This window comes from Protopterus annectens, chromosome 13.part0 (assembly GCF_019279795.1).
Source record: "Protopterus annectens isolate FY-2018-M chromosome 13.part0, PAN1.0, whole genome shotgun sequence".
Lineage (NCBI taxonomy): Eukaryota > Metazoa > Chordata > Ceratodontiformes > Protopteridae > Protopterus > Protopterus annectens.
The window spans coordinates 134,468,890-134,488,753 of NC_056747.1; the positions used below are offsets into that span (position 1 = coordinate 134,468,890).

At 45.9% G+C, this 19,864-nt stretch overlaps 1 protein-coding gene across 1 annotated transcript in view; it reads right to left on the minus strand.

Annotated features, from left to right (window-relative positions):
* The window catches only part of NWD1 (NACHT and WD repeat domain containing 1), a 1,242,814-nt gene that overhangs the window by 1,146,349 nt on the left and 76,601 nt on the right, over positions 1-19,864 (minus strand). The window lies entirely within an intron of this gene.

Sequence of the window (19,864 nt, forward strand, 5' to 3'; positions counted from 1 at the left end):
AAAGAGAGCCATTCGGTTCTGTCTTCTCTAAGGTACACGAATCCAAAACTCAAAAATCTCAAGTTCTGACTCCTTTTTTGGAAATGAAACCAAAAGTTCCTAAGATTGGTCTGACTTCTGCTCCAACACCAAAACCAATACAATCTTATTCGGTGCTGTCCACCATTGAAAGTATTCAGACATCTTCGGTACCGACCATGTCTTTGGCACAGACGACCTCAACGGCCCCTTTAATTGCCACCTCTAATATTTTGGTTCCATCTTCACCCGCCAAACAACAGTCTGTGGTGCTGAAGGTCGAAATCCTAAGTACCCTCAGGAATACTCCCCTTCAATAGACCCCTTCTTGGGTCAGCAGCTGAGTCAGTTTGTGAAAATACCTGAATCTCTTTCAGGAATGTCCATCCATTCCTCCAGGAGTCTATCAGAATTGGATGTAGTTAGATTGGTGGATCAGCTCTTGGCAGTCAGAGGCCTTCCTGCTCCTTCTCGGATCTCCCTCCGTCCAGGAGCCGAGGCTTACACTCCCAGGACTCCCACATGTATTCCTCCTTCAACCTCTCCACAGGTGTTGGAGCCCACTACTTTGACACTACCGGTACCAGAACCTGCTCTGTGGTCTTCAACTGCATCGAGCCATCACACCCATGGGACCGAGATTTGGCTGCTGGCTCTGAGATCCCTGAATCTGCTCTGATTTTTTCCATGGTGTTGTCTATGGCTCTTGGTGCTTTGGTGGTTTCAAGTCCTCTCTTGGCTCCTACTCTGGGTGGTGGCTCATCAGAGAGGGGTGTGACCCCAGTTCCAAGGTTGTCCTTCTCAGTTCCGGGCTCCCATCCCTCTTTGGGTGGGCCTGCCTTCCAGATTATGGAGAGAGCTCTAGCCTCAGCAGGCTCCTGTTGGTACCATCTCCATCAGAGTGCCATATTTTTGTTTGCAGCTGCAACAATCTGCTACTTCAGGACAGAGAGCACAAGAACAGCAAGATACCCTAGTGGAGTGTCCCCTCTCTTTGGAATCCTACTCAGATCTTTCCCCTGAGGAGCTACACTGTAAGAGATCATGCAGAAGGAAGCACTTGGATTCTCCAGAAGAATCAGTCACTGAGGATACAGATTACGATGAAGGGGAAGTGTCCCCACGGTTTCCCCCTGAAGATGTCTCCTTTGGAGACATCCTGGAGATTTTAAAACAGAGGGGTGATTGGAAGCCCTCAAACCCATCCTCCGAGGAATCTGTCATCTTGCATGCTTTTCGTGCCCAGCCATCTGCTTCTTGGGTGATCTCCGCCTGCTGATGAACTAATTAATCTAATTGTACAGCATGCATGGAAGGCTCCTGATGCCATAGAGCCTGTTTCCCGGAAACCGGAAAAAATTCTTTCAACCCCATAGGATCAGCCGAATTGGTCTAAGGGTGTAGCAGTGTATGCCATGGTGGTGGCAGTGGCCACAAACAAGGAACTCACCAAAGAGAGTTCAACTGTCCTTCCTCCCAACCGAGAGTCCCGGGCGATGGACAGATTTGGGAAGTGGGTCTTTGCTTTATCGACCTTCACTATTTGGTCCTTGAATATTTGGCTCTCTTCGCTGGACTCCAAAGGGATCTGATAACTGAGCTGTCGGCTACCCGGGCAGGAGCAGTGTTTGACGAGGTTCGAGATAAGGTTGCCTCCAAGCTTGCCACCCTGGAGTCTATCTCTAATTCGTCTATGCAGCTTATTGCACATACAGCTGAAGGGGCATCTAGAGCAGCGGGTACAGGCATTGCCATTAGGCGTTATGCCTGGTTGTGCTTGTTTGATTTTGCAGACCCCTTTAAGTCTTCCTTTGTCAATGCTACTTCATTGTTTGGCCCAAAGGTTAGAGGCATGTTAGCCAGGTATGAGAAGGATGGAAAGACCCTTCTGCTGTGGGTGTATGGTTTTCCACTCCGCAACAACCTTACTCTAGGATTCAGAGGAGTGGAAAGATTTGGTTCAAGAAGACCCAAGGGCCTTTTCGGGACACGTGGTGAATTTACACCCCCAAGGCAGAGGGGGGGGGACTCATCTGGAAGACACCCCTCCCATAGCAGTGGGGGTCCACGCAATCAAGGCTCCAGAGATCCCTTCTCTGGACAACCCTACCAGTGCTCCTGAGCAGTGGCCCGATTGCTTACCTCTGGAAGCAGTTGAGGGAAGATTTTCTCTGCACCACTCAGCCTAGCTCACAATAACATCAGATTCTTGGGTGCAGACAATTGTCATCAAAGGTTACCACATTCCCTTCAATCTGTTTCCCAAACCACAAAAGCCAATCCTCTATGTTCCACCCAGTCAGAGGGATATAGCAGTATTAGTAATTCAAATGCTTCAAAAAAAAGTCATCTAAGCAGTCCCACCAGACCAGATATGATCCGGATTTTACTCAAGATTCTTTTTAGTGCCAAAAAAGACGGGACTGGAGGCCAATCTTGGATCTCAGTGTATTGAACAAATTGTACAACAAACAAAATTCTGGATGGTCACGGTTCAGTCTATCCTTCCTTTTCTAGAGATGGATGATTGAAAGTGCTCTATAGATCTTCAGGATGTGTATTATCACATAAAGATGGACAAATGCTCCAGAAGATATCTCCACTTCCGGTTAGGAGCCAGTCATTACCAATTTCGAGCACTGCCCTTTGGTCTCACCACAGCCCCCAGGGTGTTTACCAAATGCATTGTAGTAGTAGCAGCTCACTTAAGGCTACAGGGATTCCATGTGTTTCCATATCTAGACGACTGGCTCCTCACTGCCCCCACCAGGCATCTACTGCTCTGTGTCATAGACTCTGTTCTAAGCCTTGCCAAGTTCTTAGGAGTTTCAATCAAGAAAGAAAAATCACAGCTATCTCTCACTCAGGACCTGGAGTTCATAGGAGCAAAACTAAATACAAAATCCTGCGTGACCTCCCTTCCTCATCACAGATTGTTAAAGTTGAGGTCCCAACTACAAGTGATTCTCTCTCAAGACAAAGTTCCGGCTCATCTGGTTCTACAGCTTCTCAGATCCATGGCAGCAACAATCACTTTAGTCCTCCTGGCGAGGTACCACATGAGGCTGCTTCAATGGCTCCTGGCTTCACAATGGTTACTTTTAACTCACCCCATGTCTCATCCAATCTTAACAAACTGTGGCAAGAAGGATTTATCTTGGTGGGTGAAGCCAGAAGAGAATTTATGGAGTCGTCCCTTCTCCCTCCCTCAGCCCAAGGCCGTAGTGACCACGGACGCTTCCCTGATGGGGGGGGGGGCATTTTCAGGGAAAGAAAATCCAAGGCACTTGGTCCCCTCAATATGCCAATCTGCACATCAGTGTCCTAGAATTGAGGGCAGTGCTTTTAGCTTTACAAGCATTCCAGTCTACCCTTCCTTGAGGGACTGTTGCTGTCCAGTCAAACAACATGTCAATAATCTGGTATCAACAAACAGGGAGGAACCAAATCCTACCCACTATGTCGGGAAGCCCTAAGAGTTTGATAATGGGCAAGCGCCTCCAACTGTTTTCTATTAGCAATGCATATTCCGGGGAATTCCAACGTGACTGCGGACAAAGTAAGCAGGTGTATCCTTCTACCTCGTGAGTGATCTCTCAATCCCTATGTAACAACGAGAATTTTATGTCAGTGGGATCAGCCTTACTGTGACCTGTTTGCCTCTCCCATAAACCACAAATGCAGCAGATACTTTTCCCTAGTCCCCCCTCGTGCACTTTTCCACGATTGTCCCCAGCACTTCTGTATGCCTTCATACCAATTTCTCTAATTTCCCAATTTCTGAGGAATGTCCAACTGTTGAGAAGCAAAGTGATTCTCATTGCACCTTATTGGCCCCATCAAGTCTGGTTTCCCTTTCCCTGGCCTCACCTGGTTTACCCATGTGGACTTTGGATTAATCCGGACCTGTTATCTCGACTTCAGAGCTTGGTCCATCCCAACCTTCAGCATCTCAAGCTGACAACTTGGTTTCTCCACTTCCAGTGATAGCCAGGTGAAACAATTTGTCCTCAACAGTACAAAGGATTCTTCTGGGTTCTCATAAACCATCCACCACAGAAATTTACCTTAGCAAATGGAAAATATTTTATATTTGGTCAGATTCAAATGTCTTTGGTCTTTTCTCAGCTCCAGTCGATCAGGTACTTGAATATTTAGCCACCTTATTTCATTCAGGAGCCTCAACTTCTACCATTAGAGTTCATTTAGGTGCCATTTCAAATTTCCATAACTGATATGATGATCATTCTTTGATGTCTCTCCGTCTTTGCAAAAGTTTTCTTAAGGGTGCTCAGCATTTGAAACCACCTTTCAAAATTCCCATAGCACCTTGGGATTTAACCTTAGTCTTACAATCTCTAGTTCATCAACCCTTGGAGCCAGCAGCCACTTGTGACCTCAAGTTTTAATCTTGGAAGACCCTCTTCCTAGTAGCAATCACATCTGCTCGAAGAATTTCAGAGTTAAAAGCTCTGTATGTGAAACGTCCATATGTCATCTTTCACAAAGAATGAGTATCTCTACGAACTAATCCCTCCCTCCTTCCTTTCTAAAGTGGTGTCAGACTCCATTATCAACCAGGCCATATACTTACCAGTCTTCTTACCAGTCTTCTTTCCAAATTTTTCAAACAAAGGAAAGTACTGCTTGCATATGTAAGACGTTCACAGACAAATATGTTGTTACTTGGACAGAACAAAATCCTGTAGAAAATCAGACCAACTTTTCCTATCCTTTTCAGGTACCAAATTGGGCAAACCATTTTCAAAGGTCTTGTCAAAATGGCTAAGAGACTGCATTACATTTATATACAATCAGAATAAACTCAATCTACCAACAAAAGTTAGAGCTCATACTACAAGAATGACTGAAGATTGACAACATCAGATAAAGAAGTTATGTTCTTAACATGATGTTCCATCTTTGTTGTTGATCCTCATTCATTCTTGACATCCTACCCTCCTGCCCTCTCCTAGAGACTCCTGGAGGTTTGGATCTAGATGTGGAGGTTGTGATATGGTTGTTGCTCAGACAGATCTTCCATTTTTCTTAATGACAGGCAAACTCGATCTGAGGTAAAAGGAAGAGAGGCAGTATGGGTAGAGCCTTGGCTCGAGAGTTTTTGGCTGGCACAAGCTTTGTATAACGGCAGAGTCAGTTCAGAGGATTCGGAACTGAACTCATCTGTCAGGAATGAATGAAGATCAACAACACAGATGCAATGTTATGGTAGGAATAGAACTTCTTTTTACCTCCTTTGAACCTACCTCTCAGGCTGATTTATGATTCATTACTTGGAAGACTGTTTTACTCATTGCTCTGATAACTGCAAGGAGAGTATCTGAGCTGCAAGCTGTCATTGTCAGGCAACCTTACTTGATTCTCCTCAAGGACAGGGTTGTGTTACACACTAATCCATCTTTCATGCCTAAAAAGTTGTTTCTGAATTTACCTTGAATCAAGCCATCAGTCTCCCAATGTCCTATCCTGATCTAAAAAATCAAAGCAGAAAAGATTCTGCATATGTTGGATGTGCACAGAAAGCTCAGGCTCTAACTTGACAGAATAAAGCCCTTTACGAATGCTGAACAGGTTTTTATCTCCTGTACAGGGGCTAAGAAGGGTCAGTCAGTCACTATGCAAACTAGTCCACAATATTTGTCTTCTGCTATTTTCTGTTATTTCCACTATGGTGACTCTCTTCAGGATAAGATTAAGGGTCACTCATTTAGGGCCTTATCCTGTTCGATGACATATTGAAAAGGGTGGACTCTAGAAGCATTCAAGGGGCAGCAGTGTGGTCCTTTGTTCATACTTTCACAAAGCACTACAAATTGGATCATTTTCAAAGTCCAGAACAGGCTTTCCCAAGACCATTCTCCTGGGGCTTCTGGTTCCTTATCCTTGCACGTCCTAGGTAGGGTAAGCTTTGGGAATGTACCCAAAATGCCACTGAGGCAGTGAAAATGATGAATATATAGTACAGATGCGCAAGTCCTACTTGTCTTTAACATAAGATGTTTGAACTCCTCACTACCTCAATGGCAGCAACCACCTGCCATCCCCAAGATTGTGCATAGTTGAGGTGGGCGTTGTCTTATTTGATTTGATAGTTATTGGATTTGATTTTTATATCATATTGTGATTGGCTACAAGTTTACTCTTGCTAGATGATTCTGGCTTTAGGTACTTTCCTCGTTTTCTTTATGGAAGTGAAAAAGCCAGAACAGTCACTCCCTGGGAAAACTTAAGGCTTCACTCTCAGGATATGCTTAGCCAATCAGTTGTCGCAGGAGGAATGAGGGAGTGGAGTTTGAGTGTTTTTTTAAAGCAGGCAGATAACCCAAAATGCCACTGAGGCAGTGAGGAATTTGAACATCTACTGTTACAGGTAAGTAGGACTTTTGCAACTGTACTTTTATCATTATAAGACAGAGGTGTGAATTTGTTTTTTCTTCATAAAAATCAAGACTGTCTCTAAAAGAATGTTCTCAGATGAAGATGGTGTAACACATGGAGCTATTCAGAATTGAAACATTGAAACTAATACATTGTTGCTTGTTAACTCAGATTGAATAATCCTCTGACACAGATGACACAGAGGATGCCACACATGAGCCGCAGGCATAAGACAATGCCATTATGTGAAGAACAGGAACAGACTTGTATTACTTCGGGCAGGTTATCCGTTAATGCCAGTAATGACCAAGTACAAGATAGCATATACTTGCCTGAGAAAGGTCTTAGCTTCCTTGTGCACTGTCATCTCAGCTGGTGAGACTCTGGGGGGGGGGTAAAATTAACAAAGGGAACCCTTTTTAACTGCTTGACTTCAACAGCTACTCATGCTTTATGAATTTTACTGTACTTCTCATGAGCAGAACAGTTATTGTCTGTTCAGTAAAGAAATGTGGCATCTAAGTGAGAATGAGCTACAAGCTAATGAGTCACAAGATTTCGACTTGTGGGTTTTTCATTCTTAAATTTCCAAATGCTGACATTCTGATTGCTGTCCAACTGAACAGAACTCAGACACCATATATCCTAGCTCTTGTCCTGCTGGTAACTAAAGTGCCAGTGCTTTGCAGGTGCTGTTAACACAAGTCTCCTCAGGGCCAAGCAGATACTAGCATTGTTATTTACATCAAAGTACATGGTAATTTTCGTAAAGTTTTTCAATATTTTCTTGCAGCGGCATGTCGAAGTACCTGCAGCATAGGACATCATCACACTGACTACTCTGTTCCATTACTGCCAACCATGTTAAATACAATTTCTTGTTTACTGCTTACACAAGTGAATATCAGCAGAATTAATCAAAGAATCTGATAGTCTGTTTTCATCCCTTCCTCATCTTATGGGATTGGATTCGATCCTCGGATCAGACTTGGCCATTTTACTAGCTCGTGGCCACCAATGGACTCTTAAGCTCATTCCCTGCCCATAATGTACCACCCCTAACATCCCTCAGATCTCATTTGCCACTTTAGCCTTTAGACATGGTTACCTTCAGCTCTCAAGTCTTTAGTGGGAGAGAAGTTAATTTTTTATATTTCTGTCTTAAATTCTTCTATAAAAAACTACTTTCATCTTTGATCTTTTTTTTTTTTAAGGCATTTCTACCATTATTTCTCTTGTATTTTGGCTGTAAAATATTTCTACCATAGTGGTAGACTTATCTCCTTCACTTTGCCTTCTTTACACACTGTGTAAATTCTGTAATTACTATTGGTATTTTCTATTTTTTCTACAAGTTCTTTCTTGTAGTTCTTAAAAATACCATTGCTGGTATTTTTCTTTTCATATTTCATTTCTGTCTGCCAAAAAAATAAAAGTTTACGTTAACTCTTCCCTTATAACTGCAAAGATGTCTGAGAAAGGTCCAGTAGGCTTTAAAAAATGTGATGAGTATGGGCACAAGTTGCCTTTGTCTGGGGCCTGTTCACTTAGTATTTGTTGATCTGAAGTAGTTAACTTCATTTGATCAGCAACCTGTGGGTATCGGATCCGATTCGGATCCGAGCCGGCAGCTTTCCTAGCCAAAGATCTGAGCTCCAAGCTCCTCCCCCTACCCATAATGCCCTGCCACCTCCCTCTAACCCTCAGATCTCGTTTGCCGCGGGTTCTGTAAGCTTCTTAGAACGAGCTCCTAGCGTGGTATCATGAGTTAAGGCTTTATATATATATTTTTTCTGTCAAAATTTCTATATCTTTGTGTGTGTGATTCCCTTCTAACTTCCTTAGTAATTTTTGTGGGTAGTTTTAAAAATTCTTAGTTAGTTAAAGTTTATTCCGCTCCCCCCTGTCTGTGTGTGAAGGTGTGTGCATGTGGGCCTGTTCTCTTTTTTTCTTTTTTAAAATATCTGAAGGCCCAAAAACTGTGTTTTCTAAATGCTCCGAGTGCGGCCATAAGCTGTCCCCAGCGGATGGCCACACTCGGAATGTTATTTGCCTGGGTGTTGATCACCTTTCTTCAGGCTGCACTATTTGTGCAGCCTTCAACCTCAGGGCTTTGAGGAATAGGAGGACGAAGCTAATCCTTGCGGGCCTTTTGCCCCCTGATTCCACTTCATCCTCCTCCTCCTCTGTGGCGCCAGCCACAGCTGCGGCTGCTCCACCTACCGCCTCCGATCCCCTGGCTAGGACTCAACCTCCCTCTTTGGTCCAGGAGGAAAGGGACGGCAAAAAGAGAGACAAGAAGGATAGGGAGCGGGAAAAAGATAGGCACCGTAGCCACAAGAGGCGGTCCGAGTCAGTTCCATCGGCCCCGCCGTCCAAGCAGCTTGCCTCTCCCCTTAAGGTCTCCGGGTCTTCCCCGTCCCAGCTTCGTTCTCCACGTTTCTCCCCGGAGCCGGAGGAGGAGACCCGGTCACCTTCAAGGTCATCTAGGCGGCCTTCCCGGCCGGCCTCGGCGGCCTCATCCAGGTCAATGAGGAGTTTATCCGACGCAGACATGGACCGGATGATGCATCGATTTCTTCAGGCCCAGCTGCAGATGGGAGTGCTCTTGCCTCCCCCCCCTCTGGGGGGGAGCTCAACCCCCTTTTTCGCCCCCATTGCTCCTTCTCCAACCCGCTATCGGGGTTTGGAGCTGTCGGATCCATCTAGCTTCGGAGCCGGGGTGGTGTCGGCGGCGGCAGTGTTTCCTACTTCGGCGTCGACTGTACCCTCGAGCCTGTCGGATCCATTTTCAGATCCGAGCTCTCGGGGCCGTGAGTTGAGCATCAGATCCGGAGTGGTTAGTGGGCCTTCGGCTCCGTTGAAGTCGGAGCGCACTACTCTTTCGGATCCGATCGGGTCATCTCCGGCACCGATCCACACACCCGGATCAGAGGGGACTGCTTTCGGATCCTAGGGAAAGCAGTTCACCCTCGGCATTCGACGTCATGGAGAGGGTCCTTTCGAGGGATTCGAGGCCCCAGGCTCTTGCTGTGGATCCACCTGCCATTCCCTCTCAGATAGGTCTGTCTTCCATCATCTGGCCTCAGGGACAGCCTGCGCCTACGTCCCAGACGGTTCTCGTAGAGGAACAGGACATTGTTGGTGAGGCCTCTTTGGACAGCCCCCCCGAGGAGGCCCCTCATGAACGAAAGTGCAAGAGGAGGCACTTGGACTCACCTGAGTCCCTCACAGAAGACACGGACTTAGAGGAAGGGGAAGGTTCCCCAAGTTCACCCCCCAAAGACATCTCCTTTGGAGACATTATGGAAATGTTGCACATTAGAGGGGGGTGGTCTGCCCAAAAAACGTCCTTGGATGAGTCTGTGTTTCTGGAGGCGTTTGACGCAGGCCCATCTACCTCTTGGGTGTCCCCTCCCGCCGACCCCCTGGTGGACCTCATAACTACCAGGGCATGGAAGGAGCTGGACACTGTCGAGCTAATACCCAAGAGACCTGACAGGATCCTCAGCCCCCCCACGGACAGGACAATTTGGAGCAAGGGTGCCCCAGTGGATGCCATGGTGGTGGTGGCTGCCACTAAAAAGGAATTAGCACAGGAGAGTTCCTCGGTACATCCTCCAGACAAGGAGTCTTGGATGATGGACCGCCTCACTTCAGCGACCTTCTCTGTAAGGTCACTGAACTATATGGCACATGTAATTCGGCTCCAGCGGGACCTGATCAAGGAGTACACTGGATCACCCCCAGAGTCTATGTCGGTCGAGGACAAACGGACCTTCTCGGCTCGAATGGCCACTCTCAAGTCAATTACTAACACATCTATGTGGCTTCTCTCCCATGCCACGGAGGGAGCAGCTAGAGCCAGCGGAACAGGCATTGTCTTACGTAGACAGGCCTGGCTCCGTCTCTGCGACTTTGCGGAACCCTTCAAGGCATCCTTCGTGAATGCCCCTTTTGACAGGTCTACGCTTTTCGGCAAAACCATCCGCGATACGCTTCTCCAGAGCGAGAAAGACGGGAAGACATTGTCTGCCGTCGGGATCCGCTTCTCGGCTCCTCAGAGGTCCTATTCCAGGAACTAAAGAGGACAAAAGAAGATGTGGTTCCGGAAAGCTCAACAATCCCGTTTCGCTCCGGATCCTTCGTCCTTCAGAGGCAGAGGAGGACAGGGTGGACGCCGGCCCAGAGGCAGAGGGGGTCCAAAGAATTTCGGGTCGAGGGAACCTTTTTCCGATCGACCCGCGCAGCAACCCTGAGGGGTTGCCTGACTGCTCCTCTCTGGTAGCAGTCGGGGGGCGCTTCTCGGAGCACCTAACACACTGGGAGTCCATTACGACAGATCGCTGGGTGCTCCGAATTATATCCAGAGGCTATTCCATCCCATTCCTAAGGTATCCTCCCCGATGTTCCACCCAATCAGAGGGAGGTAGCAGCCTTCGAAATACTTGAGCTGCTAAGAAAAAGAGCCATCCAGCACGTCCCCCTTGGGCAATCTGGATCAGGCTTTTACTCCAGGTTCTTTTTGGTGCCAAAAAAGATGGGGTCTTACGACTGATTCTCGACCTGTCCACATTGAACCTGTCAGTCGCTAAAACAAGTTCCGGATGGTCACTATTCAATCCATTCTCCCACTTTTACAGGAGAACGACTGGATGTGCTCGATAGACCTCAAGGATGCGTACTACCACATTCTAATGGACAGGTGATCCAGGAGGTTTCTCCGCTTTCGGTTGGGAGCCAGCCATTATCAGTTCAGGGACCTACCCTTCAGTCTCACCACAGCCCCCAGGGTATTCACCAAGGTCATGGCAGTTGTAGGGGCCCACCTGAGGCTTCAGGGAATACAGGTCTTTCCTTACCTGGACGACTGGCTCCTAACTGACCCCACCAGGCATCTGCTATGTTCAGGCAGGGACTACTTCTTACATTTAGCCCGCCATCTAGGGATCACGATCAACCACAAGAAATCCTCCCTTCAGCCTACTCAGATCTTGGATTTCATAGGGGCCAGGATAGACACTGTGCAATCCAGAGTCTTTCTGATGGTGGACAGACTTCGCAATTTAAACCTTCACATTCTGGCTCTTCTACAATCACCAGCCCCCCCAGCGGAATTAGTCCTGAGGGCCCTGGGGTCCATGGCAGCGGCCATCAATCTGTCACCTATCGCACGTCTGAAGATGAGAATCCTTCAATGGACCTTACAGGTTCAATGGTCCATCCTACGTCAACCCCTGTCTACACCTATTCCCTTCAGCAGGATTTTCAGGGAGTCTGTACTTTGGGGGCTCCACTCCAGAGACCACCGGGAAGGGCGCCCCTTCTCCATGTCCCCACCCCAAGTCACAAGGACCACGGACGCATCTCTCCTCGGGTGGGGGGGCATTGCATGGCAGATCCGTCCAAGGCACATGGACTCACACAGAGACCTCATTGCATATCAATGTCCTGGAGATGAGGGCGGTTCTTCTAGCGTTGCAGGCTCTCCATCCCCGTCTTCCTTCGGGGACTATTGCAATTCAAACAGGCAACATGTCAGTAGTCTGGTACATCAACAAACAGGGGGCAACCAGATCTTACCTACTTTGCCGAGAGGCCATGAGAGTATGGGAATGGGCGATAGCCACCAACCGCTTTCTCTTAGCAACGCACATACCGGGTCGGTCAAACATTCTAGCGGACAGGTTGAGTCGAACAATTCTCTCACCTTACGAGTGGTCTCTGAACCCAGTAGTAGCGGAGCAAATCTTCCTCAAATGGGGTCAACCTTGCTGCGATCTGTTCGCCTTGCCTTCGAACACAAAGTGCAGCAAGTTCTTCACTCTAATTCCCCCACCAGGGAAGTCCCCAGAGACGCTCTGGTTCATGCTTGGCCATCCGGTCTTCTGTATGCTTATCCTCCTCTTCCATTGATGACAAAGTTCTTGTAGAAAGCTCGTCGGTTGGGGAGCAGAGTTATCCTCATAGCCCCATTCTGGCCTCACCAAACCTGGTTCCCATACCTACGGTCTCATCTAGTACATCCTCCCTGGATCTTAGATCCCATTCCGGTTCTGATTACTCATCCCTTAGGATTGAAGACACCTGACCTGGACTACCTCAAGCTCTCAGCTTGGTTGATCCAGTTCCATTAATGGCTAGGACTCCAAACATATCTTCCTCAGTTAAGGCCATCCTGGTGGCCGCTCATAAATCTTCTACCAGGAAAATCTACAAGAGTAAATGGAAGCATTTCTCTATCTGGGCGGAGCATAGGAATTTGGATCCCTTTACGGCTCCTATCCCAGCAGTCCTCGACTTTCTATCCCAAATTTTTCATCAAGTGGCTAGTTCTTCTTCTGTTAAAGTTCAATTGGCAGCTATTTCCCACTTCCACATTGGAAACAGTTTTGGCCCCCTAGCTTCCTCCAAGATTTGCAAGACATTCCTGAAAGGAACCTTCTTGTTAAGACCCCCTGTTAAAGATGCAGTTCCTCCATGGGATCTAATCCTAGTTCTTCAGGCTCTCACTGGTCCCCCCTTTGAGCCCGCAGCTTCAGTCAACTTAAAATATGTATCTTGGAAAACTGCCTTCCTGATTGCCATTACCTCAGCTAGGAGGATATCGGAGCTTCACGCTCTTTGCAGTAAGCCTCCATACATCATCTTTCATAAAGACAGGGTTTCCCTCAGGACTAATCCCTCCTTTCTGCCCAAAGTGGCTTCAGAAGCCAGTATCATCCAGTCCATCAATCTACCTGTCTTCTTTCCTAATATCAAAACAAAGGAGAGTATAGACTTCATTGTCTGGTTGTTCATAGACAGTTGAGATTTTACTTGAACAGAACAGCCAAACTTCGAAAATCAGATCAACTCTTTGTGTCATTTGCTAAATCCTGTCTGGGCAAACCAGTGACTAAAGTAACCTTAGCTAGATGGATTTCCCAATGCATCCTCCTCGCATACAAAAGCTCTGGTCGTCCTGAGCCCCTGAGGGTTCGAGCCCATTCTACCTGATCTATGGCTACTTCTGCTGCTTTCTGGTCAAGGGTTTCTTTGGATGACATTTGCTCAGCAGCTACTTGGGCTTCCTCTCATACCTTTATTACACATTATAAATTGGATTTAATATCCAGAGGACGCGCATCATTTGGCTCTGCAGTGCTCCGGAATATCCTTCCATGAGGACCTCCCAAGTTTTTTGGTAGCTGGGAACTCTGTCCCACTGGTTGCTGATCAAATGAAGTTAACTACTTCAGATAAAGAAGTTATGTACTCACCATAACGTTCCATCTGAGTAGGTAACTTCATTTGTCAGCAACCAACCCTCCCTCCATCCCTCGAACCCTTAGTTCGTTCTTGAAGGATAAGGATACGTCACTTCCAGATGACATCAGGTGGGGCGTTCAGTATTCCTTTCTTGTGTTATAGTAATTTTCTTTGACATTATGGCAAACTCGATCTGAGGGTTAGAGGGAGGTGGCAGGGCATTATGGGTAGGGGGTGGAGCTTGGAGCTCGGATCTTTGGCTAGGAAAGCTACCGGCTCGGATCCGAATCGGATCCGATACCCACAGGTTGCTGAAAAATGAAGTTACCTACTCAAATGGAACGTTATGGTGAGTACATAACTTCTTTTTTGGGACCAGAATACCTGCAACAGGACTGTAGTATTTGTTGTGGGTCAACTCCCTGAGCTTTAGCTGAGAGGAAAAATAAGGTGATTTTAAAGGGATTACTGCCATCACCATTTTCTGAAGCCATTGCTGGAGTTCAGTTCCCCAAACATAAATCTAAAGACCCTTCAAAAAGATCTAGGTCCTCAGTGTCTACAGCCTCTACTTCTTCTGAACCAAGGAGAAAGAAAGAAAGACTGGATCCAAAGCTATGTCCGATCTGACCATCATCGGATCTGACTAAACATATTTTGGATCCTACATCTTCGGATCTGAAGCCTTTACCAAGAACTACATATTTACCAAGTCTAGATCCGGCTCCTTCCAGGGCGCCCTCTCCCTTTTTAGAGGGACACTCAAAATCACTGTCCATGATATCCTCTCATTCCAGGAGTCTCATGGAAGCATATGTGGAGAAGATGATGAGGAAATTTTTCATGGAACAAATTCAGAAGGTTGTTCTCACAGTTCCTACCCCTTAGGGCAGGAAGTTCATCCGTGTACCACTCCACCGATAACAGACTCTTCTCTAATTCAACCTATGGTTTTAGAGCCCTCAGATCCTAGCCTTCTGGGTTTGTCTGGTTTCAATCCAAAGAGAACACTGTCTTTGGATCTGACTATTGCTCTGAGTGCACTGGATCTGATATCCTCAAAGCCGAATGACTCTCAGAGCCGAAGCTTCCCTGTCGGATCCGAGAACATGGGTTCAACTTTGAGGTTTCTGGAGCCATCTCTTCCTCTCTAGGCTTCAGCACTGGACAGCTCAGCTCTGACTTCTGCCTCAGCTGGATTGATTTTCAGGTGAAAGGAAGTGATAGGCCAGAAACTCGCTTTTTTGGCTCCATTGGCTTCCTTCTCCCCTGAGTGGTCTGCCTTTGAGGTAGTGAAGCGAGTGTTCTGTGCTCCAGCAGGTCAGATGGGTCCTTCCCCCTTGGATCCACCCTGTACTTCCCAGATAACTTTTCACCATGGTCATCAACATTCTTCTCTGCAGGGATAGCCATCCCAAAGCTTCCAGTCTACCCATCAGGGTATTTTGTTCTCTTCTGAGACTTCTCTGGACGACCCCACTGAGTAATCCCTAGGAAGAGAAAGTGCAGAAGGAGGACTTGGACTCTCCTCAGGAGTCAATCACTGAGGATATTGATTTCAGTGAAGGGGAGGGGTCCCCAAAATCACCACCTGATGACGTCTCATTTGGAGACATTCTTGAGATCCTAAAACAAAAGGTGGCTAGTCTTCCCAAAACTCCCTCCTGAGGAATCAATATTTCTGGAAGCATTTGGTACTGGTCCGTCTGTCTCCTGGTTTACTTGGCTGGCCAATGAACTTATTGATTTAATCTCCAAGCAGGCGTGGAAGGAACCTGATATGACTGAGTCAGTCCCCAAGAGATCAGACAGGATTCTGGCTCCACCAGTAGGCCGGGAATATTGGAGTAAAGAGGTCCCAATATATGCCATGTCGGCTACAAAAAAGAAATTCGCTGAACAGAGTTCATTTTTCCATCCTCCTAATAAAGAGTCAAGGGTGATAGACAGATTTGGGAAGCATGTTAATGCTTCAGTGATGTTTGCAGTTAGATTGCTGAACTGTTTAGCATATTTCACTAGGCTATAAAGAGATTTGATTAAAGAGTTATCCAGATCTCTTTCTGGAATCGGAACTGCTGAGGCTGAATCTTCATTAGTCTCTCAGTTGTTTACCCTACAAGCTATATCCAATTCATCCATGAGGCTTATCTTGCATGCTGCAGAAGGCACCTCAAGGGCTGCGTGTTTAGGTATTTCCATCAGGAAGCATACTTGGATGTGCCTATGTGATTTTCTGGAACCCTTTAAGTCATCGTTTCTCAGTGCTGCCTTTGACGGCACTTCTTTGTTTGGCCCCATAGTAAAGGACACATTCTCCAGGTGTGAGAAAGATGGCAAGACCTTCTCTGCAGTGAATGTGCATTTTTTGACCCTTCAAAGGAGTTTTTCCAGGAATCAAAGGGTAGGCTGAAAAAAATGTAGTTCAGAAAGTCTCAGGGTCTTTTCAATGACACATGTGGAGTTAGTTCCCCCAGAGGCAGAGGGGGGAGTGATAATGGAAGACAATGTCACTATGGTAGAGAAGGCCCACAAAACCAGGGGTCTAGAGATTCCTTTTCCGACAAACCTTTTCAGCTGTCCTGAATGGAGGCCCAGTTGCCTACCTCTAGAGGCAGTCAGGGGTAGCTTATCTCTGCACCAGAGAGTGTGGCTAAGTATTACAAAAGACAGTTGGGTGCAGAGAATTATTTCCAGAGGTTATATAATTCCCTTTTCCCTACCTCCTCCATTACCCAGGAAAATTCCCAGTGTTCCACCCAATCAGAGGAAAGTAGCAGCACTAGAAATTCAAAAGCTGCTAGAAAAGAGTCATCCAAGAGGTCCCACCAGACCAGATAGGATCCGAAACTTACTCAAGATTCTTTTTAGTGCCAAAGAAAACAGGGGACTGGAGACCAATTTTGGATCTCAGTGTTTTGAACATACAGTTCTTGATGGTGATGGTTCAGTCCATTCTGCTCTTTCTGGACAAGGACAACTGGATGTGCTCGATATATCTTCAGGATGCATACTATCACATAAAGATGAAGAGATGATCCAGAAGGTACTTGCGCTACAGGCTGGGAGCCAGTCACTATCAGTTCAGAGCACTGCCCTTTGGCCTCAACACAGCCTCCAGGGTGTTCACCAAGTGCATGGCAGTAGTTGCAGCTAATTTAAGACTGCAAGGATTCCAGGTGTTTCCATATTTAGATGACTGGCTCATTACCACCTCAACCAAGCATCAACTGATAGAAGCTCGAGATCAGGTGTTACAGACCTGTTCGTATCTTGGAATAACTATAAATTACAAGGCTCAACTGCAGCCAGCTCAGGCATTAGAATTCATAGGAACAGTGTTTAACACAGTATTTATGGAAGCTTCACTTCCTCTAGCAAGAGTGCAAACAATAAGGATGTAGGTCAGGAAAATAGTTTGCAGTACCAGAATTTCAGCCCAATTGATTTTGCAAGCAAGATCAATGTCAGTGGCAATAATTATAGTCCTCTTTGCAAGATTCCACATGAGAATTCTTCAATGGATGCTAGCAACACAATGGTCAATGCTTTCCCAGCCCGTGTGCGAAGATAAAAATAACTCAGGTATACAAACAATACCTTTTTTGGATGCAGTCAGAGCAGCTGTTACAAGGTCGTCCTTTCATCCTCCCTCAGCCCAAGGTCATAGTGACCATGGATCTTTCCCAGATTGGATGGGTGGGGCGGGCACTTCCTGGGCACTTGGTCCCCTGTAGAGGCCAACCTGCATATCAGTGTTCTGGTGATGAGAGTGATGCTGTTAGCATTGCATGCATTCCAAGGCTCTCTTCCTCTTGGGACAATTTTAATTCAGACAGACAACATGTCAGTAGTCTGGTACATCACCAAGCAAGGGGGAACAAGATCTTATCCCCTGTGTCGAGAAGCCCTCAGAGTTTGGCAGTGGGTGGTATGTTCCAACCACTTTCTAATAGCAACACATATTCCAAGGAAGTCTAGTGTGATAAATGAAAACTGAGCTGGTCCATTTTACTACCTCTTCAGTGGTCTCTCAACAGCAAAGAGATTTCAGTTGGTGGGGCCAACCTTACTGTGATCTTTTTGCTTCTGCCCTAAACAAGTGCAGCAGCTTCTTTGCCCTGATTCCCCCACCGGGGAAATCACTGAGGGATGCTTTGCTCCACGACTGGCCCCCTGGTCTTCTGCATGCTTATCCTCCAACTCACCTAATCCCCAAATTCCTTCAGAAAGCAGCCCGGTTGACAAGCAAAGTCATCCTCATTGCTCCTTACTGGCCTCAGCAGATTTTATTCCTCTTCCTTTGGCCTCATCTGCTATACCCACCATGGATTCTGGATCCAATTTCAGGCCTTCTGTTTCACCTGACAGGCATGGTTCACTTGGATATCTCAAATCTCAAACTAATAGCATGGTTTCTCCAATTAATTTAATAGCCAGGCAACCAGTGCTTTCTTCCCCTGTTCGTTCCATAGTTTTATCTTTCCATGAACTTTCCACTAGGGAGCTCTACAGGAGTAAATGGAGAAGATCTGTTTATTGGGTAGAACAGAATCAAATAGACCCCTTCTCAGCTCCAATTCATTGTATTCTAGAATGTTTAGTGAATTTGTTTAATGAGGGTGTTAGTTCATCAACTATTAAAGTTCAACTCTCAGCAGTCTCGAACTTTCATGTGGGATTTCAAATTTCTTCCATGGCTTTCTCTAAACTGTGCAAAGCACTTTTGAAAGGTACTCTTTTGCTAAGACCCCCATTTAATGACCACATGCCACCATGTGATTTAAATTTGGTACTGCAAGCCTTAATAGACTCTCCCTTTAAACCTGCAGACAAATGTGATCTTAAATTTTTGACCTGGAAAACTGTCTTTTTAGTAGCAATTACATCTGCTAGAAGAATTTCAGAACTTCAAGCGTCATCTTCCAAGCCCCCATATTTGAGTTATCATAAAGGTAGAGTCACTTTACGTACTAATGCTTCCTTCCTTCCTAAGGTGGTATCAGCACCCAACATTAACCAATCCATTAACTTGCCAGTATTTTTCCCACAATATACAAATAAAGGGGAACATATGCTGCACTTATTGGATATTCATAGACAATTATGTTTCTACCTAGCAAAACAAAATAAATTAGAAAAATGGATCAGTTATTTGTTTCCTTTGCACATTACAAATTGGGTGAATCTGTTACAAAGGTAACTAACAAGATGGCTGACAAATTGCATCTCCTTTATCTATAACAAATTGAATCTCCCCTTACCAAAACCATTAAAGACTCATTCAACCAGGTTTATGGCAACTTCTGCTATATTCCAATCTAGAGCGTGGTCAAATCCTCATACCTTTATCACTCACTACAACTGGATTTGTTCTCAAGGGGAAGAGCAGCCTTTGGCTCAGCCATACTCAGGAATATCCTTAGAGTCCACCCAGGAATTTAGGTAGCTGGTGACTCTGTCCCTTTAGTTGAGGAAGTCATGAAAATGGACATCAGATAAAGAAGTTATGCACTTTCCATCTGTGTTGTCCATTTTCATTCTTCCTCATCTCCACACCCACCAACCCACTCCATTTTTTCATAACTGACTTCTGGAGGAATGAGCTACTTCAGGACACCTGTGTCCTTTGTACTGAACTCCAGTTATCGTACTTTTATATTCCTGTCAAGCTACAAACAAGATCTGAGGGATGTTAGGGGTGGTACATTGTGGGTAGGGAAGGGGTTCGACAGTTTGTTGGTGGACACAAGCTAGGACAATGGCTGTGTCGGATCTGAGGATTGGATCCAATGCCATTAGCTGAGGAAGAATGAAAATGGGCAACACAGATGGAACGTTACAGTAAGCAGACTTCTTTTTTTCCTGTGCCCCTGTACATCGCTCAGAAGTTGTTCAAAATGTCAAGAATGAAAATCTGACAGGCAGGCCTGATATTACTGTAAGATCTAATGGAATGCTAAATTAATTTATCAAGCCATCCAGCTTGTGTAATACATTAGAATCCTGACATTTCCATAATAACAAGGAATAGACAGTTTAATAAGACTTCTATTCAAAAAATATTTCTTTTCACAATAAGTTAACATAAAATAGACCACATAAATTAAGGAGCTGTAGAAAGAAAAGGTAATTTGACTGCATTGCTTTTCCAAATGTATCCATTTGATTTCTTTTCACTCCAGTTCAGTATGAA